Source organism: Balaenoptera borealis (genome assembly GCF_965194805.1).
Source record: "Balaenoptera borealis genome assembly, chromosome: 3".
In the NCBI taxonomy this organism is placed as follows: domain Eukaryota; kingdom Metazoa; phylum Chordata; class Mammalia; order Artiodactyla; family Balaenopteridae; genus Balaenoptera; species Balaenoptera borealis.
Genome location: NC_138866.1, coordinates 147,211,108 through 147,234,412, shown reverse-complemented (window position 1 = coordinate 147,234,412; position 23,305 = coordinate 147,211,108). Strand labels below are relative to the sequence as shown.

The following is a 23,305-nucleotide window of genomic DNA, read 5'->3' as shown; positions in this document are numbered from 1 at the left end:
CGCCGCAACAATTGAGCCTGCACTCTAGAGCCCACGGGCCACAACTACTGAGCCTGCGTGCCACAACTACTGAAGCCTGTGCACCTAGAGCCCGTGCTCTGCAGCAAGAGAAGCCACCACAATGAGAAGCCCGCACACGGCAGCGAAGAGTAGCCCTCGCTCGCCACAACTAGAGAAAGTCCATGTGCAGCAATGAAGACCCAACACAGCCAAAAATAAATAAATAAATAATTATTTCTTAAAAAAAAAAAAAAAAAAAGAGAAGCCACCGCAATGAGAAGCCTGCGCACCGCAAGAAAGAGTAGGCCCTGCTCGTGGCAACTAGAGAAAGCCTGCGTGCAGCAACGAAGACCCAACAAAGCCAAAAATAATAAACAAATAAATAAATTAATTAAAAAATATATATATTAAAGAAAAAAGAGTGGGGGGTGGGAGGGGAGGCCCAGGGTCGGGGAGGCTGGGTTCAGGTCAGCAGAGGCAAGGAGCCCAGCCCCGCCAGGAGTCAAGGGGCCCCAGGAACCGGGAGGCGAAGGCCCAGGTCTGAGGACCGTGTCCTCAGGTCACAGAGCAGAGGAGGCCCAGGCAGCGCCAGGAGTCAAGGTGAGGTTGGCAGGGGACAGGCTGCGCAGGAGGAGTGCCCCTGTGAGGCCCGAGAGCACCCCTCAGAAGAAGACCTGCCCATGGTCCCCATCTGTCACCCCTGTCCACACTCCTGTCAGCGGCCGGACCCCAGTCATCGTGCCCCTGGGCCAGATGAGTGAGCTCCGCAAGCCTGAGGCAGACCTTCAGGATCCAGTCCAGGCCCAGGGCCCCGTGGAGGCGCAGATAGCTGTTCTGGGCTGGGGGGGAGGAAGCCGCATCCCCCGCGCCCTCTTCCTCCCCAGTCCCCTCCTCCTCCTCCTCCACCCATGCCGAGTCCTTGCCTCAGGAGGTACTTAATGTGATGATGGCTGACCTGGTGGGGTTACTGCTCCTTAAGTATCGCGTCAAGGAGCCGACCTCCAAGGCGGAAATGCTGAATGTGTTCCTCAAAGACCATCGGGACCACTTCCCCCATGGTCTTCAGCCAAGCCTCTGAGTGCATGCAGCTGGTCTTTGGCGTGAAGAAGGTGGACCCCAGCGAGCACACCTACGTCCTGGTCCCCACCCTGGGCCTCACCTGGGATGCCATGCTGAGCGATGGGCAGAGCGTGCCCAAGGCCGGCCTCCTGGTGATGTTCCTGGCCGTGATCCTCCTGGAGGGTGAATGCGCCTCTGAGCAGGAGGTCTGGGAAGCGCTGAGTGTCATGGGGGTGTATGCAGGGAAGCAGCACTGCATCTGTGGGGAGCCCAGGGAGCTGCTCACCGAAGTGTGGGTGCAGGAGGGCTACCTGGAGTACTGGCAGGTGCCGCACAGCGACCCCACCCACTCACTACGAGTTCCTTTGGGGTCCCCGGGCCCATGCGGAGACCAGCAAATGGCAGGTCCTGGAGTATGTGCTCAGGGTCAATCGATGGGATCCCAGGTCCTTCCCATCCCTGTCTGCAGAGGCTGTGAGCGAGGAGGAAGAGGGGGGCCTGAGCCAGAGCAGCAGCCGGGCTCCTTCCAGGCCCAGGCCCAGCAGCTCCTCTTGCGGGGCAGGAAGGGAAGCTGATCCTCCACTCAGAGTTTGAAGAGGGAGCGGTCAGCCTTCTAAGTAGTGAGGGCCCAGGCGAGTTGGGGGAACACAGTGTGTAGCATCTTTGGGTTCCTCTTGTGTATAACGACATGGAATTTCATCTCTGTTTTCTTTAGGAATTTTTCAAATATTGTTCCTTTTAAAAGAAGGCTTAATAAGCTTCAGTATCTAAGTTTGTGAATGACATTGATCACACATGTATTTGCACTAATTCAGTTCAACGACGAGAGTTTTGCTATTTTGTAAAACAAATTGTAAGACTCCCATATCATTTTGTGATCCTGAACAAGATAACATGGCATTGGAATATGAATTTCTTGGAAATGAGAAAGAACTTTAGAATAAAATTGATGGGGTCAAGAAAAAGAGAAATAAAAGTAAAAGTTAGTTAATTCTTAAAAAAAAAAGAGTAAAACAAATCAAAATGTGTTGGTAATTTGTGTCTTCCTTTCTTTTTTCTTTATCAGTCTATCTAGAGGTTGATCAATTTTATGGATCTTTTCAGAGAACCAGCTTTTGGCCTCATTGATTTTCTCTAATGTTTGCCTGTCTCCTATTTTATTGATTTCCATTCTTATCTTATTTGTTTCCCTCTACTTACTTTGCATTTAGTTTGCTCTTCTTTTTCTAGTTACTTAAGTTGTGCCACAACTACTGAGCCCACGTGCCACAACTACTGAAGCCCATGTGCCTAGAGCCCGTGCTCTGCAACAAGAGAAGCCCCTGCTCGCCGCAACTAGAGAAAGCCCGTGCCCAGCAACAAAGACCCAATGCAGCCAAAAATAAATCAACAAAAAATAAATAAATTTATTTTAAAACAGAGTATCTCTTTGTGGTCTTGATATGCATTCACCCGATCAATTTTTAAATCTCTCTTCATATGTTTATTGATAATATGTTGTTCCCATTCTGTAAAATGCCTGTTCACATCTTTTGTCTATTTTTCTATTGGACTATTTGTCCCTTTTATATTAATTAATGAAAGTTCTTTATCCATTTTTGAGCTGAATTCTTTGTCAGTGTGTGCCTTTTATTTTCTTTAGGTTTTCCTTTGAGAAAAAATTTCTAAATTTTAATATAGTCAAATTGTCAATCTTATATTTTATTTTCAATGTTTTTTTGTAGCCTGTTTGAGAAAATTTTCCCTACTCCATGTTCTAAAGGATGAACCTCTAAGTTCTCTGCTAAAAATTTTCCAGTTTTGCTTTGGAATCTAAATTCTTAATTTTCTGTAATTGATTTCTGTATATGATGTGATGTAGGGATCCAATTTTCCCCTATATAGGTAACCATGTTTTCAGCTCCTTTCCCACTGACCTAACATATTATCTCTGTAATTTGTGTATTCTGCATCCATATCAAACTATCTTAATTATAATAAGTTTATATTAAATCCTGATATCTTGTAGGGAAAATATTCACATTCTTCGCTTTGTCTTTAGAAATGTCCTGGCTATCTTTGGCCTTTTACATTTCCATGTACATTTTGGAATAATCTTAAGTTCTATGGAAAACTCTATTGAGATATTGATTGAAATTGCATGAACTATACAGATCAATTTGGGGAAGATTGATATCTTTATAATAATACGCCTTTCTATCCATAAGTGTGATATACCTCTCTACTTATTTAGGCCTTTTAAAATATGTCCTAATAAAGATTTATTATTTTGCCTTAGAAGTCTTGAATATCTTCTCTATAATTACATTTTCTAGTTGTTTGCTGTTGGGGTATAAAAGTGCAACTGACTTTTTTAAAAAAATTTTTTGATTTTTGGCTGTGTTGGGTCTTCATTGCTGCGTGTGGGCTTTCTCTAGTTGCGGCGAGTGGGAGCTACTCTTCATTGCGGTGGGCCGGCTTCTCATTGCGGTGAATTCTCTTGCTGCGGAGCGCGGGCTCTAGGGCGCAGGCTTCAGTAGTTGTGGCTTACGGGATCCAGAGCACAGGCTCAGTAGCTGTGGCGCACGGGCTTAGTTGCTCCGCAGCATGTGGGATCCTCCAGGGTCAGGGCTCGAACCCGTGTCCCCTGCATTGGCAGTCGGATTCTTTACCACTGCACCACCAGGGAAGCCCCCTGTTTAGAATTCTTACATCTGTATTTATGCAGTTGTCCTTTCTCATATTCTTTGTCTTTAGCATCAAAATTATGCTGGCCCTGTAGAGTGAGTGTGAAAGAGTCTGTATTAACTTGGTTAATCTGTTCCTTGAAATTCTGATAGACTGCTCCTTAAAAACTTTGGGCCTGGGGTTTACTTAGTGGAAAGATCTCCAGCACTGATTAATTTTAAAAAGTTATAAGACTATTCTAACTTTTCATTTCTCCTTGAGTCAGTTATGATTAGTTATATTTTTCTGAAAAATCTGAATATTTTGTCCAAGTTCTGAAAATTGTTGACATATAGTTGTTAATCATAGCCTCTTATCCTTTTAATCTGCACTTTATCTGTGGTTATGTCTCTACTTTCATTCACAGTACTTGTTTGCATCTTATCTCTTCTCTTGAACAATATTGCTAGAAGCTTGTCAATTTTATACTTTTTTTTTAACCAAACTTTTTTTTTAATCCCAGGAAATGCTATATACTTTTTTCTTTTAATATTTTTTTTTATTTATTTGGTCGAGCATGGTCTTAGTTGTGGCCGGCCAGCTCCTTAGTTGCGGCATGTGAACTCTTAGTTGCAGCATGCATGTGGGATCTAGTTCCCTGACTAGAGGTCAAACCTGGGACCCCTGCTTTGGGAGCTTGGAATCTTAACCACTGCACCACCAGGGAAGTCCCTATTCTTTTTTTTTTTTTTTGGCCATATGGCATGCAGGATCTTAGCTCCCCACCAGGGATCGAATCGAGCCCTCTGCAGTGGAAGCGTGGAGTCTTAACCACTGGACCACCAGGGAAGCCCCGTCAATTTTACTTTTTTCAAAGAACCAGTATTCACTTTTTTTTTTTTTTGGCCACACCACGCAGCATGTGGGATCTTAGTTTCCCTGTTCCCCGACCAGGGATCCAACCTGCAGCCCCTGAAGTGGAAGCAGGGAGTCTTCACCACTGGACTGCCAGGAAAGTCCCATCAATTTTGTTCTTTTGCAAAGAACCAATACTCACTTTTTGATCAACTCTGTTGAATCTTTGTTTTCTATTTTATTGGTTTCTGCTTTTATTATCTTTTTCCTTCTACTTTGTTGTTCTTTTTCTAGCTTCTTAATGTGACCACTTAGCTCAGTAATTTTAAATCCTTCCTCTACTCTAATATAAATATTTAAACAACTTGAAGTGAAGATTTGCTGTACCCCACACAGTTTGAGTACAATGTTTTCTATCATTCTGTTTTGGTTATTTTAAATTTCCATGATGACTAATTTTACACATGAGTTATTTAGTAGTATGTTTAAAAGTTTCCAAATAAGTAGGGATTTTTAACTTACATTTTTTGTAATTAACATCTACCTTTAAGTTTTACACAGAGATTAGGATCTATATAATACCAATGCACTGAAAAATGTGTTGAGGTTTTCTTTATCATTTTTTGTTAGTATTCTGGGTGACTGAAAAAAAGAAATTGCATCCTCTCACTGTTGGATACAGAACTCTCTCCATATTTATTATTATACCAAATTTGTTAATCCTGTTGTTCAGATTTTCTATATCTTTGCTGAATATTTTTCTGCTTCACCTATCAATATTCAAGAGAGGTGTGTTGAAATCTCCCACTTTGATGATACATTTAAGAATTCCTGGGAGTTCCCTGGTGGTCTAGTGGTTAGGATTCGGCACTTTCACTGCCAGACTGAGATCTCACAAGCCGAACGGTGAGGCCAATAAATAAATAAATAAATAAATAATTCCTCCCTATAGCTTTATCAATTTTTGCTTGATGTACTTTATTACTTGCATAAAAGTTTAAAATTGCTGTAACTTCTTGGAGAATTATGTATCATCATACAGTGAACTTCTCCCACTTAATAACACTCTTTGTCTTAAAGACCATTTCATCTAATAATATGATTACACCATCTTTCTTTTAGTTTATATTTGCCCGGTATGTCTTTATCCATCCTTTTACTTTTAACATTTGTGTGTCCTTATGTTTTTAGGTTCATTTTACATAAATGGTGTATAACTGTATTTTTTAAAAATCCAATATGTCTGTCTATCTTTTAAAGGAGTTTAGACCTTTAAAAATTATTTTAATGATCAATATAATTGGAAGTGTTTGTACCTACTAATTTATTTATTTATTTATTTATTTATTTTTGGCTGCGTTGGGTCTTCATTGCTGCACGTGGGCTTTCTCTAGCTGTGGCGAGCGGGGGCTACTCTTCGTTGCAGTGCGCGGGCTTCTCATTGCGTTAGCTTCTCTTTTTGGGAGCACGGGCTCTAGGCATGCAGGCTTCAGTAGTTGTGGCACGCAGGCTTAGTTGCTCCGCAGCATGTGGGATCTTCCCAGACCAGGGATCGAACCCGTGTCCCCTGCATTGGCAGGCGGATTCTTAACCACTGCAACACCAGGGAAGATCCCACACTAATTTATTATTTTAATTTTTCTGTTTCTTTTTCTTTATTTTTTCATGTCTCCTAATAAGACAACAGCCCGTCACATTGATATTATGAGTATGTTTACCTTTTAGTTTCATCTTAAAAATGTTTTCAAGACAAGTTTGATCACTTTTAATTCTTACATCTCTTGTAACATCTACTATTTAAATACTTTATTCAAAAGTATTTCTGGTGTAGCTCTTTCTGTGGCAAGCATTCTCAGGCCTGGTATATCTGATATTTTTTTATCATGTCCTCATTTAATTTTATTTATTTATTTATTTATTTATTTATTTATTTATTTATTTATTTATTATTTATTTTTGGCTGTGTTGGGTCTTCGTTTCTGTGCGAGGGCTTTCTCCAGTTGTGGCGAGTGGGGGCCACTCTTCATCACGGTGCGCGGGCCTCTCCCTGTCGTGGCCTCTCCCGTTGCGGAGCACAGGCTCCAGACGCGCAGGCTCAGTAATTGTGGCACACGGGCTTAGTTGCTCCGCGGCATGTGGGATCTTCCCAGACCAGGGCTCGAACCCGTGTCCCCCGCACTGGCAGGCGGACTCTCAACCACTGCGCCACCAGGGAAGCCCTATTTTATTTATTTTTATAAATTTATTTATTTGTTTATTTTTGGCTGCATTGCTACTTCGTGGCTGCGCGCAGGCTTTCTCTAGTTGTGGCGAGCGGGGGCTACTCTTCGTTGCAGTGTGCGGTCTTCTCATTGCGGTGGCTTCTCTTGTTGCAGAGCACGGGCTCTGGGCACGCGGGCTTCAGTAGTTGTGGCACGCAGGCTCAGTACTTGTGGCTCATGGGTTCTAGAGCTCAGGCTCAGTAGTTGTGGCGCACGGGCTTATTTGCTCCATGGCATGTGGGATCTTCCCGGACCAGGGCTCAAACCCATGTCCCCTGCATTGGCAGACAGATTCTTAACCACTGAGCTACCAGGGAAGCCCAATGAGATACCATTTAATATCCATGAGATTGACAAAAATTTAAAAATCTGACTGTATCAAGTGTTGGAGAAGATACGGATCAATGAGATCTTCTAAATATTGCTGGTGAGTGTGTAAATTGATTTAACTACTTTGAAATAATTTGGAATTATTGTGTACATTTGAGCTTTTTTTTTTTAGTAGATTCTGGACCCAGGCTGGGTTTATTTGTTTATTTATTTATTTTTGGCTGCATCTTGTCTTTGTTGCGGCATGCAGGATCTTTCATTGAGGCACATGGGCTTCTCTCTTGTTGTGGCACGTGGGCTTAGTTGCCCCGTGGCATATGGGATCTTGGTTCCCCGAACAGGGATCAAACCCGCAACCCCTGCATTGGAAGGCAGATTCTTAACCCATGGACCACCAGGGAAGTCCCCGCATGTTTGAGCATTCTTAAACCCTATGACCCAGTGACTCCTAGGTGGATAGCTGAGAGAACTCTTATACACATGCACCAAGAGACACATATGAAAGCGTTCACAGATGTATTTTGTAGAGTAGCAAAAAACTAGAATTGATGCAATGCCCATTCATAGGAGAATGAATGAATAAACTTTGGTATATTTACACAGTGGAATATTATACAGCTCTGAAAATAAGCAAACTATAGAGCTAGGTGTTGAACAGCAGGTATGAATCTGGACAGCATAATGATGAGTGAAGAAAGTACTTCTCAGATGACCACACAGAGTACAATATACTTTTTTTTTCTTTTTTACAATATACTTTTTATAAGACTCTAAAACAAGGAAAACAATACATTGTTTAGGCAATCACAGGCAACAAAAGATAAAACAGATAAATTGAAGTACATCAAAATGGAAAATTTCTGTGCATCAAAGGACACAATCAACAGAGTGAAAAGGCAACCAGGGCATGGGTTCAGTCCCTAGTCAGGGAACTAAGATCCCGCAAGCTGCATGGCATGGCCAAAAAAAACAAAAAAAGGCAACCCGTAGATTAAGAGAAAATTTTTGCAATGCATATATTTAATAAGGGATTAATATGCAGAATATAGAAAGAACTCCTACAACTCAACAACAACAAAAACCAACCCAATTAAAAAGTGGGCAAAGGACTTTAAGACATTTCTCCAAAGGAGATATTCAAATGGCCAACAAGTACATGAAAGGTGTTCAACATCACTAATCATGAGGGAAATGCAAATCAAAACCACAGTGATACCACCTCACACACAGTACGATGGCTATTATCAAAAAAAAAAAAAAAAGGAAATAACAAGTATTGGTGAGGATGTGAGGAAGTTGAAACCCTTAAAAACTGTCGGTGGGAATGTAAAATGATGCAGCTGCTATGGAAAACAGTATGGCAGTTGGCAAACAGTATGGCAAAAAATTAAAAACAGAACTACCATGTGACCTAGCAATTCCACTTCTGGGTATATATATCCAAAACAATTGAAAGCAGAGCCTCAAAGGGATATGTGTATGTCCATGTTCATAGCAGCATTTTTCACAATAGCCAAAATTGTGATAGAAGCAACCAAGTGTCCATCGATATTTGAATGGATAAACAAAAGGTGGTATATATATACATATATATATATATATATATATATATATATATGCAATGGACTATATATTAGCCTTAAAAGGGAAGAAAATCCAGTCACATGCTACGACATGTATAAACCTGAGGAGACTGTGCTAAGTGAAATAAGCCAGTCACAAAATGACAAAATGCTGTCTGATTCCCCTTACATGAGATATTTAGAGTGGTCAAATTCATAGAGATAGAAAATAGAATGGTGGTTGACCAGTGGCTGGGGGGAGGGGCAGATGGGAGTTACAGTTTAATGGGTATGGAGTTTTAGTTTTCTTTTTTTTTATAAATTTATTTATTTATTTATTTTTGGCTGTGTTGGGTCTTTGTTTCTGTGTGAGGGCTTTCTCCAGTTCTGGCGAGCGGGGGCCACTCTTCATCGCGGTGCGCGGGCCTCTCACTGCCGCGGCCTCTCCCATTGCGGAGCACAGGCTCCAGACGCGCAGGCTCAGTAGTTGCGGCTCACAGGCCTAGTTGCTCCGCGGCATGTGGGATCTTCCCAGACCAGGGCTCGAACCTATGTCCCCGGCATTGTCAGGCAGATGCTCAACCACTGCGCCACTAGGGAAGCCCCGAGTTTTAGTTTTCCAAGATGAAAAACATTCTGGAGATGGATGGTGGTGATGGTAGCACAAAAACATGAATGTTTTTAATGCCTCTGAACTGTACACTTAAAAATGGTTAAGATGTTAAATTTTATGTTATGTGTATTTTACCACAATTTAAAGAAAGAAAAAAAGCAGAGGAATGATAAGCACAAAATTCAGGATAGTGTTTACTTTTAGTTGTGGAAGGATGGGCATTGGAAAGGAGCCAAATAGTTATTGGCAATATTCTAGCTGGGTGGTGGATTCTTGGGAGTTCATTACAGAAATGCATACATAAACAAATCAAAGTAAATAAAATGAAAGTGACCATGCGTGGACTATACAATGACAGTGTGCTCTTGTCTAAGAATTATAATCTAAATACATGATTTGAGGTCCAAAAAGTAAAAATCATTTTTAAAATGCACTTTAATAAAAAAGAAGAGACTATAAATCACTCTTGATTTACTATTGTAATATTTTTGCAGTCTTTATATACATATGTGCATGTGTATATACATACATATATTTGTGCTAAAATTGGAGAATGGAACACTCTCTTTTGTAACTTTATTTTTCACCTAAAGATAAGTTGATAACATGTTTGCATGTCATTAAATATTCTTTAAGAGTATTTAAAATATAGTCATAAAATTCCATTGTATGGATACACCATAGTTTATTTAAATAAATGATTACTGTTAGAATTTAAATTGCTCCTATAATTTTCCTATTATTAACACACTGGGTTTAATATCCTGGTAGCTTAATCTTTGTACCTGTTTTTTGTTTGCTTGTTTGTTTTGTTTTTTGTTTTTGGCCGCACCCCACGGCTTGTGGGATTTTAGTTCCCTGACCAGGGATTGAACCTGGGCCACCGCAGTGAAAGCACTGAGTCCTAACCACTGGACCACCGGGGAATTCCCTTTGTACCTGTTTTTGATTCTTTCCTCTGGGGAAATTCATGGACATGGAATGGCTGAGGCAAAGATATAGGAAAAAAGTTAAGGCCTTTGATATAAAAAAAGTCCTATGATCCTCAGGAAAGGTTTACCAAGGCTCATTCCCACCAAGAAAATATACAAACAATACACAAGTCCATTTTCTCATATCCTCATCAACTATAAGCTTTATGAGTCTTTAAATCCTTCCTAAAAAAATTTTTTTCCCTGATGTTTTAATTTGCATTTCCCTGATTACAACTGAGATTGAATATTAAGATGTTTCCATAGTTTAAAAAATTAACTAGTTTTTAATTGAAAAAGTAATTCATGTACATGGTAAAAATATCAAACAGCATAAAAAGATACACTATGAAATAAGTCTCCTTCCCACCCTGGAGCCCCAGTCTGCCCGAGGCAGCCATTATGATCAGTTTCTTGTTTCTCCTTCCAAAAATATTATGTACATAAGCAAGCACACATGCAAGAAGAAAAGCATTTATGTCCATATATAATTCTCCATTTTTAAACCCAATGAGAACATGTTTTTAGAGTGAAATACAAACTCCCTGACCTGCTTCCGGCTCAGACCTCATCTGTACAGCTTTCCCCACCAGTCACCACTCTCCGACGGCAGTGGCCATCTTTGTGGCCCTTGGCATCCTAAGCTCTTTCCTGTCTTGGGGCCTTTTTTCTTGTGCCCTGTTGCCTCAACTCAGATAGCTCCTCTAGAGAAGTCTTCCCTGACCATCTGTTCTAAAGCAGCCCCACTGCACCCAGTCTCTCACTGTCACATCTCTTTCCTGAGTTTCCTTCATAGCATTTAGCACTATTGGAAATGATCTCATTTCTGGGTTCTTTTATTTGTTCATTGTCTCTCTTCTCTACCAGGATGCAAGCTTCATGACAGCTTGGATCTGAGCTGTTCTGTTTACCTCTATTTCTCCAGTACCTGGGACAGTTCTCGGCATAGAGCAAGTCCTCGATTAATATTTGCTGAATGAGTGGTTGTTGAGCACACTGCACTCTACTGTGCTGCTTTTACTTAAGCAAGTAAGAGAGTTCAATATTGCATGCAAACACACTTATATATGTTATGTATATATATGCTTCATTCTTTTTTATGGCTGTGTAGTATTGCTTTGAATTGATATTTCAGTTTATTTAGCCAGTCCCCCATTGATGGAATGTTTGGGTGTTTCTAGTATTTTACTATTTGCTCACATATGTATTATTTCACATATATAGGAATATATTCATAGAAATAGTTCTATTCCTAGAAATTGAACTGCTGAGTAATAAGGTATGTGTGTGTATGGTTTATTTTATTTTATTGAGGTATAATTGACATTATATTAGTTTCAGGTATACAACATAATGATTCAATATTTGTATATATTACAAAATGATCACCACAATAAGTCTAATTAGCATTTCACCGTACATAGTTACAGAATTTTTTTTCTTGTGATGAGAACTTTTAAGATATATATGTTTGTAGCTTTAATAGCATTGTCAAGTGTCCTTTCAAAAAAGTTGCACCAATTCACACACATATTTTCCTCAGAAATGTATGTGAGTGTCTCTTTATCTATGTTATAGCTAAATTTGTATTATCAAATGTCCTGATCTTTAACAAACGGGGAAAATATGGATGAAAGCAAAAATTGGCTGTCAAAGAAAACATAAATATAAACTGCTCATAAAACATGCTAAATATTAAAAAAATAAAATAAATTTCAAAAAAAATGATTAAAAAAACCATGTTAAAAGATGCTCAACCCCACTCAGTGTTTTTATTTGCATATCTTTAATTATGAATGAGGTTGAGCATCTTTTAACATGTTCACAAGTGATTCATAAATCTAGAACAATGCTTTCCCCACCCTTTTTTCATGTCATTGGCATGTCAGTGCAGAAATTCTAAAATTCAAAGAGCCAAATTTATCAGTCTTTTCTTTTATGGCTGAGACTTTAGGTTTTGTTTAGAAAAGGTATCCCACACTGAAATTATTAGACTTTTTTCTATGTTTTCTTCTGGTATTTTTACAGTATTTAAAATTTTTTATCTTTATTGGTATTCAATTGTCCTGATACCATTTATCGACCTGTCTGTCTCTTCTCTGCTAAGTTGTAATGGCACCTTTATCTTATACTGGTGTTTTATATGCCCACCTACACCCTCACCATGGGATTGTGGAGTCACACATGAATGTATAAAGTTGCCTTCCTTGAGATTTTATTTTTGGGAAGCCTAAGAATCTTGAGGCATATGCTATGTGGAGGGAAAAAAGGCAAGTCCCTTTGAGAGTACCAAGAAAGGAGTATTTCTCAAAACTATGAAGAGGACAGAAATCTGGGGCTCTTGATGGGTGAGGGGGGCACTTTTCACCCTCTATCTCAAGGGCATCAGGAAGATGGCAAAGCCTAAGGGTGTTAGAGCTCGGAAAATTTACAACCTTATAAACTGAGACTGCTAAACCAGATAGAATGAAAATAAATGGACTTAACATTCAATTCAGGACATTTTAAAAAAAACAGAAAAATAAATGTAAAAAAAAACAAAAACGGGGCTTCCCTGGTGGCTCAGTGGTTGAGAATCCACCTGCCAATGCAGGGAACACCGGTTTGAGCCCTGGTCCGGGAAGATCCCACATGGCGCGGAACAACTAAGCCCATGTGCCACAACTACTGAGCCTGCGCTCTAGAGCCCACAAGCCACAACTACTGAGCCCACGTGCCGCAGCTACTGAAGCCTGCGCGCCTAGAGCCCGTGCTCCACAACAAGAGAAACCACTACAATAAGAAGCCTGCGCACCGCGACGAAGAGTAGCCCCCGCTCGCCACAACTAGAGAAAGCCCACGTGCAGCAACGAAGACCCAATGCAGCCAAAAATAAGTAAATAAAATAAATAAGTTAAAAAAAAAAGGAAGGAATTTGTAAAGCTAAAAAGATAAAATAATGAATTAGAAAACAGGAAAATGCTAGAATAAATATATTCAAAGAATGATTTTTGGAGAGAAAAAATTAAAAACTGGTAAATAAGGATGAAGAAAAAAATGGTAAAGCATACTCATAGCAAGATACTGTACTAGGATATTAACAAATAATTTTTGTCTATTTCATTTATTCTGGGCTGAGAGAGGTAAATTAAAGTCTCCCATTTCTATTGTATTTCTAATACACACACATACACGCACACACACATTTTTTAATGACATTTCCCCTTCATGCACCATTTCCACTCCCATTCCAGCTCTACTCTTCCCCCACCCTCGTCCCCTGGTACCCACTAATGTATTTAACTATGTGTCCTTGGTTATGCATGTCTCGTCAAATGACATACAGTATTATGGTCTGAATTGTGTTCCCACCAAGTTCCTACATTGAAGTCCTAACCCCTAGAACCTCAGAATGAGCAGTATTTGGAGGTCAGGTCTTTAAAGAGGTAATTAAGTTAAAACAAGGTCTTTTAGGATTGGCCTAAATCCAATATGACTGGTGTCCTTTTAAGAAGAGAAAATTTGGACACAGATATGTATGTGGACAGAGAAAAGAACATGTGAAGATACAGGGAGAAGGCTGCATCTAGAAGTTAAGGAAAGAGGCCTCAAAAGAAACCAACCCTGCTGACACCTTGATCTCAGACTTCTAGCTTCAGAACTGTGAGGAAATAAGCTTCTGTTGTTTAAGCTACCCCATCTATGGTATTTTATTATGGCATCCCAGCAAACTAAGACATCCAGTGTTGGAGTATGTATGTGTTTGTTTTTTTAATTTACATATATCATCTTAGATACAGACTCAGTTTGTTTCTTTTTTTCCCCCTTAGTGCAATTTCTAAAAATATTTTCTTTTTTGCTTATCATATTTTCTACAGTGTATATTGATTTTTTTGTTTTTTCTTACTGTGGTAAAATATATATAACATAAAATTTACCATCTTAACCATTTTTAAGTGTACAATTCAGTAGCATTAAATACATTCACATTGCTGTGACTCATCCATCTCCAGAACTCTTTCATTTTCCCAGACTGAAACTTTATACCCATTAAACAACAACTTCCTCTTCCTCCCCCCAGCCCCTGGCAACCACAATTCTATTTTCTGTCTCTATGAATTTGACTATAGGCACGCTCAGGGATATTGCATGTTCAGTTCCAGACCACCACAATAAAGCGGATAGCGCAGTAAAGTGAGTCACATGATTTTTTTTGGTTTTCCAGTGCGTATAAAAGTTATGTTTACACTATATTAAGTGTGCAATAGTTTGATGTCTAAAAAAAACCAATGTACTTACCTTAATTGAAAAATACTTTATTGCTAAAAAATGCTAACCATCATCTGAGCCTTCAGCAAGTCCTAATCTTTTTTGCTGGTGGAGGGTCTTGCCTCAATGTTAATGGCTGCTGACTGGTCAGGGTGGTGGTTGCTGAAGGTTAATGTGGCTGTGACAACTTCTAAAAGAAGACAACAGTGAAGTTTGCTGCGTTGATTGACTCTCCCTTTCACAAATGTTTTCTCTGTAGCAGGCAACGCTATTGGATAGCATTTTACCCACAGTAGAACTTTTTTCAAAATTGGAGTCAATCCTCTCAAGCCCTGCTGCTGCTTTATCAACTAAGTTTATGTAATATTCTAAATCCTTTGTTGTCATTTCAACAATCTTCACAGCATCTTCACCAGGAGCAGATTCTATATCAGGAAACTACTTTCTTTGTTCATCCATAAAAAGTAGCTCCTCATCTGTTAAAGTTTTATCATGAGGTTGCAGCAATTCAGTCACATCTTCAGGCTCCACTTCTAATTCTAGTTTTCTTGCTATTTCCACTATATCTTCAGTTACTTCCTCCACTGAAGTTTTGAACTCAAAGTTATCCATGAGGGCTGGAATCAACTTCTTCCAAACTCCTGTTAATGTTGATATTTTGACCTTTTCCCATGAATCATGAATAATGGCATCTAGAATGGGGAATCCTTTCCAGAAGGTTTTCAATTAACTTTGCACAGACCAATCAGAGGAATCACCCTCTATGGTGGCTATAGCCTTATGAAATATGTTTCTTAATAACAAGCCTTGAAAATCAAAATTACTCGTTGATCCATGGGCTGCAGAATGGATGCTGTGTTAGCAGGATGAAAACAACACTAATCTCATTGTACATCTCCAACACAGCTCTTGGATGACCAGATGCATTGTCAATGAGCAGTAATATTTTGAAAAGGATCTTTTTTTTTCTAAGCAGTAGTTCTCAAAAGTGGGCTTAAAATATTCAGTACACCATGTTGGAAACAGATATGCTGTCATCCAGGCTTTCCTGTTCCATTTATAACACAGGCAGAGTAGATTTAGCATAATTCTTAAGTCCCTAGGATTTATGTAATGGTAAATGAGCATTGGCTTCAACTTAGTCACCAGCTGCATTAGCCCTTAACAAGAGTCAGCCTGTCTTTTGAAACTTTGAAACCAGGCATTGACTTCTCTCTAGCTTCAAATGTCCTAGATGGTATCTTCTTCCAGTATAAGGCTGTTTCATGTACACTGAGAATCTGTTATTTAGTAACCACCTTCATTAATTAGCTTAGCTAGATCTTCTGGGTAACTTGCTGCAGCTTCTACATCAGCACTTGCTGCTTCACCTTTTATGTTACGGAGATGTCTCTTTCTCTAAACCTCATGAACTAACCTCTTCTAGGTTCAAATTTCTTTGCAGCTTCCTCACCTCTCTCAGCCTTCAGAGAATTGAAGAGAGTTAGGGCCTTGCTCTGGATTAGACTTTGGCCTAAGGGAATGTTGTGACTGGTTTGATCGTCTATCCAGACCACTCAAAATTTCTCTACATCAGCAATAAGGCTGTTTCCCTTTCTTATTATTCATTTGCTCACTAGAGTAGCCCTTTTAATTTCCTTCAAGAACTTTTCCTTTGAATTCACAATTTGCCTAACTATTTGGTGCAAGAGTCCTAGCTTTCAGTCTGTCTCAGCTTCGACATGCCTTCCTCACTAAGCTTAATTTCTAGCTTTTGATTCAAAGTGAGAGATGTGGGACTCTTCCTTTCACTTGAACACTTAGGGGCCATTGTAGGGTTATTAATTGACTTAATTTCAATATTGTTGTATCTCAGGGAATATGGAGGCCTGAGGAGAGGGAGAGACGGGGAACAGCCAGTCGGTTGAGCTGTTCCCACCAACATAACATTTATTAAGTTCTCTGTCTTATATGGGCATGGTTCATGGCACCCCAAAACAATTACAATAGTAATATCAAAGATCACAGATCACCATAACAAATAAAGTAATCATGGAAAAGTTTGAAATATTGTGAGAATTACCAAAATGTGACACAGAGACAGGAAGTGAGCAAATGCTGTTGGAAAAATGGTGCCAATAGACTTGCTTGATGCAGGGTTGCCACAAACCTTCAACTTGTAAAAAAACACAATAAAGTGAAGTGCAAAATGAGGTACGCCTGTACTCTAGGCACCTCATATAAGTGGAATCATGTAATATTTGTCCTTCTGTGTTTGGCTTATTTCACTTAGCATAGTGACTTCAAGGTTTATCCATGCTGTAGCGTGTCAGCATTTCCTTCCTTCGTAAGGCTGAATAAATACTCTATTGTATGTAAATACCACATTTTGTTTATTCATTCATCCACTGATGAACGTTTGGATTGTTTCTACCTTTTTGCTCTTGTGAATAATGCTGCTATGAACATGGGTGTGTAAATATCTCTTTAATATCCTGTTTCAATTCTTTTGGATAAATACTCAGAAGTAGAATTGCTGGATCATACAGTAGTACTATTTTCAGTTTTTGGAGGAACTTCCATACTGTTTTCCACAGCGGCTGCGCCATTTTGCATTCCCACCAGCAATGCACAAAGGCCCCATTTCCTCTACATTCTTGCCAACATTGGTTAATTCTGTTTTTGTTTTTATATAATAGCCATCCTAATGGGTGTGAAGTGGGATCTCATTGTGCTTTTAATTTGCCTTTCCTCCTATAGCTTTTAATTTTTGAATTTTAATCCTACTTTATTTGACATATTAATATTATCTTCATTTAGTTTCTTTGTGGATTGTAACATTTAGCACTATGAAGTTCCCTTTTTAAAAATCTGATTTAGGGACTTCCATGGTATCGCAGTGGTTAAGAATCTGCCTGCCAATGCAGGGGACACGGGTTCGATCCCTGGTCTGGGAAGATCCCACATGCCGAGGAGCAACTAAGCCTGTGTGCCACGACTACTGAGCCTGTGCTCTAGAGCCTGCGAGCCACCAACTACTGAGCCCGTGCACCACAACTACTGAGCCCACGTGCTGCAACTACTGAAGCCCGTGCGCCTAGAGCCCGTGCTCCACAAGAGAAGCCTGCGCACTGCAAAGAAGAGTAGCCCCGGCTCACAGCAACTAGAGAAAGCCCATGTGCAGCAATGAAGACCCAACTATAAAAAAAATAATAATAATAAAATAAAATAAAATATATGTGATTTAATGCCTTTTCTGTTAAGTTCAACCTTGTCCATTATTAATATTAAAAGTGTGCCTCTTCCATTTTGGTTTGCATATTTCTACTCGGTCTTTGCCAAGTCCTTTTGCATTTATCTTTCTGGCTCACTTTGTTTCAGAGAATTTTTGTATGTGATTGTATTAGCTTGGGTTCCTCAAAAGGCAGAGCCCGAGACAAAAATCTTCCTTGCCATTACTTAATGAGGGAGTGCAATCCCAGGGAAGCCAGAGGAAAGAGCTGAGGAGCAGGGAAGGAGGAAGAGCAAATCTAAGGGTGCATTACTCACCTGGTCACCACTTGGAATTAAGAGGGAGTGCTTGTCTGGTCTTATGGGCCCATCTTCCAAGAAGCCCTTTCTTTCTTTCCTTTTTTTTTGGGGGGCCAAGCAGCATGTGGGATCTTAGTTCCCCAACCAGGGGTCGAACCTGCGCCCCCTGCATTGGAAGGGCAGAGTCTTAACCACTGGACCACCAGGGAAGTCCTCCAACAAGCCCTTTTAACTATATTTCATCACAGTCTGAACAGGGAGAGAAAGGAGGAAGAATTTATCTGCCAGCTTCTGTCCCCCATTGGTCAAAGGTTTTCTCCACAGGTGTTCACTCCTCTGCACTTAGGGTTGTACAAGCCCTGGTGCCCAGAGGGCCGTGGTGTCTCGTGCTTCAGCCTCAATAAGGACGCCCCAGGGCAAGAGGGGGAGACAAGTGACACAGGGACATCTGAGGCACTGTTGGGTTGTACCCACATGGAGTGAGTTGAAGCACACACGGTTTGTCATCACAGCAACAGCTAGAATGGAACAAGCGGCCAAAGGCCCCAGAGACAGGTGGGGCGAAAGGTCCAGCGCAAGCACCACCACTCAGATCTGCTTCAGCTGCCCCCACCCAACCTGACTGCTGTACTACAACATGTGACCTCCATTTTTGTGAGAAAAAGATTCCTTAGTCTCAGGATTCCCTTCAAGGTGGTGGCCAGCCACACATCTCTGAAAAGACTTTTATTTGAGAGTCTAGTTCCAAGGTAGTACCTACTTATCTACTCCCATCAACCCCACGGGGCATCTCAAAGATACCGGTGGCCCTGTCCTTCCTCAGTGCCTCTGAGACTTCCTGCCCCTAGTCAGATGGTGGGTTCTCAGGTCTTACATAGTAAATCCCTCTTACATTCCACTCTCCCTGAGCCTTGTGATCACTTTCTCAACATTGTGTCAAGGAAGTTCTGGCATCTCCACCTCACTGTCATGTACAAGTTTCATGTACATGCACACACAGTTGAGACCAGCTCCAGGCATCCTTGCTAGAATATTGAAGGCCACGTCGCAGGTGAATGCCCCATGTCAATACATTCTCTCCAATTGAGCCTTATGTTCCACTCCCCGACCCCCTTCCCCGGTCGATCATCTCAGATCCGCTGCCATGTGGCTTCCCTTTGTTCCAGGTGGCACGTGTTGACCAGGTCCTGCAATTCCTTGGGTGTGTAAGCTGAGCCTCTGGGAGGAGGGACTGTACCCTCCTGCTCAGGTTGTGGTGAGTCCTGATTCTGATTATGGGCCTGGAGGCAATGAGTGGCGAAGGACGCAGATCTTAAGAAAAGCAAATGACATTTTGCAAGGCATCTGCTTCCGGTGAGGTCTTTGCACCCTCTCCGCATTAGGGGAGGGGCTGCTTCTGCTGGCCAGGAGAGTTTAGGGGAATTTGGGGTTTAAGGGATCAAGGTTTTCATGCTCATCCGCCCAATGTCCCCATCCCAGGGTCCCATGCTATTTGGAGCAGGGTCCTGAGTTTGACAGGAGATTATCAAACCTGCACATTCAGCCTCCTTTGGCAGCTCTGTCACCCTTACAATCAGCTGCTGAGCCTGACTTTTAGCAGTTTGCCCTGAAGCTGCAGAAGATGAGAATCTCCTTAAAAACTGCCGTAAAACTCCCCGTGGCTTTCATGTATCTTAAGTTGGCTGTTAGCTACTCTAAGCCTATCATTTTCTTTTCTGCAAGGTTTCTTATGCTGTTACTAAAAGCTAGCCTACTCTACATTTCTTATAATTATCATTGCCCTTATACAATCAAATGCTACATTCCATTTTCCAGCTCAATTTCACCTTCTGCCTGCACCTCCCCCCAATTAACCACAGATGAAAACCTTAGTCATTCTGATGCCACTCATGCCAAGAGTTATCACCACCCACTTACCACTAGCAATAGTGTCCCTACTGCTGTCAGAACAATATAGGTAATCCAATTTCACAATCCTATCCTGAAAGTCTTCTTTTAAGGACCACCCTTGGGACCAATTATCTTTGGGGGCAAGTGGTGCAGTGTGCTCTTGAGATGAGGTGTGGGGGATTGTTTCTGTGTGAAGTCAGTTGGAGCCCAAGAGGAGGTGGGTCACTACGGAGAAGCTAGGACAGGATAGGTCAAAGGCACTGGAGGCCAAGAGACTCAGATATGGCATTAAGAGATGTTTGCTACAAAGGCACATCACAGATTTTCTTTCCAAACTAGGTTTACCCCATTTGCATGTATTGATGTAATGTGATGGATAGGTTTAGTTCTCATTCTGGCATCATGTTTTATGTTATGCTTTCTCTCTTGAGTGCTTCCTTTGTTTTGCATCGTTTGCTCTGTGGTGTGTATGTGTGTTTTCTTCAGGCTATTTCACTGCATTGGTGGCAATTTAGCACACTATTTCTTCTGAAACCACCAAACTGTATCAGGACAAGATGTGTCAGATATGCTAAGATATGATCTGATGCATAAAAGCTAAGAGTCCACATGCATGCTTGCTCCTGGTTTTTTACTGTTACGTATTCGTGCCCAACAGAAATCCTGATAATTCTATTTTGCTTTCCATCAAAAGAGAAAAAAAAGTTGGTGTGTTTATAATTACGTGCAGAGCTTTAGTGAGAACACTCCTGAAACTGCTTCCATTTTGACTAAGCATTTTTTTTTTTTTTTTTGGTCGTGCGGCATGCAGGATCTTAGTTCCCCAACCAGAGATTGAACCCAGGCCCCTGGCAGTGAAAGCATGGAGTCCTCACCACTGGACCTCCAGGGAATTCCCTTGACTAGAGTTAACGAGAACCAAATCCTCTGCTTACAGTTTTACCTGTCTGGTAAGTGGAAGAATTTTCTCCATAACAGCTTCCGGCTCCTTAGTTTCATACCTTGTTTCTCCTACACTCCCCACACAGTCCGGGCACTGGGCACTGCAGGGCACGTTTCTCCTGTGATGTGACCCCTTGCCATGCTCTTCTGTGTCACCCACTTTGTGCCCTACAACAGATAAGCCATCACAGAGGGTGGTAGGGCACTCCAACACCAGGACGGCTGGCGAAAACTGAATTATAGGTGGGAAGGACTACAGACCACATAAATCTATTCTGCGAGACCCAAACTAAATGTATCTCTTGTCAGCTTTCCTTTGCTCAGGTTCACTCCAACATCATCTAACATGAGGCAAAGGAGAATTTGGGCAAAGTAAGATAGTGGTCTTAACTGACTGCACCAAAACTGCCTTACCTATGAAAATTTTACAAAACCAAATGCCCATGTGAACACATTGTTAGGGACCTTCAACCCCATCCTTAAAAGGGACCATGGAACTGAGGAAGCTTTAACTGTCTCCATATTGTACCTCATGGTTTATAATTTAATGTAGAGACATCAATAATCTGCAAATAGGTGTAAGAAAGTCCAACAAGTTCTGTTTTTTTCCCCATGATGATTTATGCTTTTTTAGGAAACAAATATCAAAACCTTAAAAAAAAAAGTTTTCTTGTTCTTTTTAGTTGCCTGTCTTGCTGGTGCCTGGTTGGCCAATTGTGCTGATGGGGTGAAGTCACAGAGCCCAATTAGCAGATTACTCTTTTTAAGAAAGGATTTACAGCAGTGCAGTCTGATAGAACTTTCTGCAATGATGGAAAGGTTCTTCTCAGCACTGTCTAAACTGGTAGCCACTGGCCACATGTTGCTAGCTTTCGAGCTCTTGAAATGTGGCTAGTGAGACTTTAGAACTGAACTTTAAATTTTATTTAGGTTTAATTAATTAAAATTTAAATTTCAATAGCCACACATGGCTAGTGACTGCAATTAAAGGATGTGAAGATTTGGAGCCATTTGAGGGGGAAGATGACACAGAATGGGGAAGGAGGAGGGGGGCGTGCTGGCCATGAGGCTGTGACCAGCCTGGGGAGTATTTTGGCTTGTTTTTTTTTGTTGTTGTTGTTTTTTAATAAATTTATTTATTTATTTACTTATTTATTTTTGGCTGCTTTGGGTCTTCATTGCTGTGCACGGGCTTTTTCTAGTTGCAGCGAGTGGGGGTTACTCTTCGTTGTGGTGCACGGGCTTCTCATTGCGGTGGCTTCTCTTGTTGTGGAGCATGGGCTCTAGGCACGCGGGCTTCAATAGTTGTGGCACGTGGGCTCAGTAGTTGTGGCGCACGGGCTTAGTTGCTCCTCGGCATGTGGGATCTTCCTGGACCAGGGCTCGAACCCATGTCCCCTTCATTGGCAGGAGGATTCTTAACAACTGCGCCACCAGGGAAGTCCCTGGCTTGTTTGTTTTTTAAACCATTTTATTCAGGTATGATTGACATACAAAAAGCTGTACATATTTTAAATTTATTTATTTATTTATTTATTTATTTATTTATTTAGGGCTGCGTTGGGTCTTCGTTGCTGCCCGTGTGCTTCCTCTAGTTGCAGTGAGCGGGGGCTACTCTTCATTGCGGTGTGCGGGCTTCTCATTGCAGTGGCTTCTCTTGTTGCAGAGCACGGGCTCTAGGCGCGTGGCCTTCAGTAGCTGCAGCATGTGGGCTCCGTAGTTGTGGCTCGTGGGCTGTAGAGCGCAGGCTCAGTAGTTGTGACGCATGGGCTTAGTTGCTCCGTGGCATGTGGGATCTTTCCAGACCAGGGCTCAAACCCATGTCCCCTGCATTAGCAGGCAGATTCTTAACCACTGCACCACCAGGGAAGTCCCAAAAAGCTGTACGTTTTTAGTGTATACAACTTGATGAGTTTGGAGATAAGTACACACCCATGAAACCATCACTACAATCTATGCTGTAAACAAATTTATCATTTCCAAAAGTTTCTTCAAGCCTTCTTTTTTTTTTTTTTTTAATACTTTATTTCTTTGGTTGCTCTGGATCTTAGTTGTGGCAGGTGGGCTCCTTAGTTGCAGCACGTGAACTCTTAGTTGTGGCATGTGGGATCTAGTTCCCTGACCAGGGGTCGAACCCGGTCCCCCTGCACTGGAAGTGCAGAGTCTTAAACGCTGTGCCACCAGGGAAGTCCCAAGCCTTCTTTCTTTCTTTATTATTATTGTGTGTGTGTGTGTGTGTGTGTGTGTGTGTGTAAGAACACAAGATCTATCCTCTTAGTAAATGTTTAAGTATATAATACAATATTGTTAGCTACAGGCACTCTGCTATACAGATGTCTAAGTCTTATTCATCTTGTACACCTGAAACTCTGTGCCCTTTGACTACTACCTGTGTATTTCTCCCTCCCCCCAGCCCCT

The 23,305-nt window shown here is 41.2% G+C and overlaps 1 long non-coding RNA gene and 1 pseudogene across 2 annotated transcripts in view; one reads left to right on the top strand and one right to left on the bottom strand.

Annotated features, from left to right (window-relative positions):
• LOC309626981 overlaps nt 1-23,305 on the bottom strand; it is a 57,638-nt gene that overhangs the window by 30,606 nt on the left and 3,727 nt on the right. The gene's annotated exons all lie outside the window — the stretch shown is intronic.
• LOC309626958 (melanoma-associated antigen 10 pseudogene) lies at nt 872-22,587 on the top strand (annotated as a pseudogene). Its single transcript has one exon. The product of its transcript is annotated as a melanoma-associated antigen 10 pseudogene (transcript).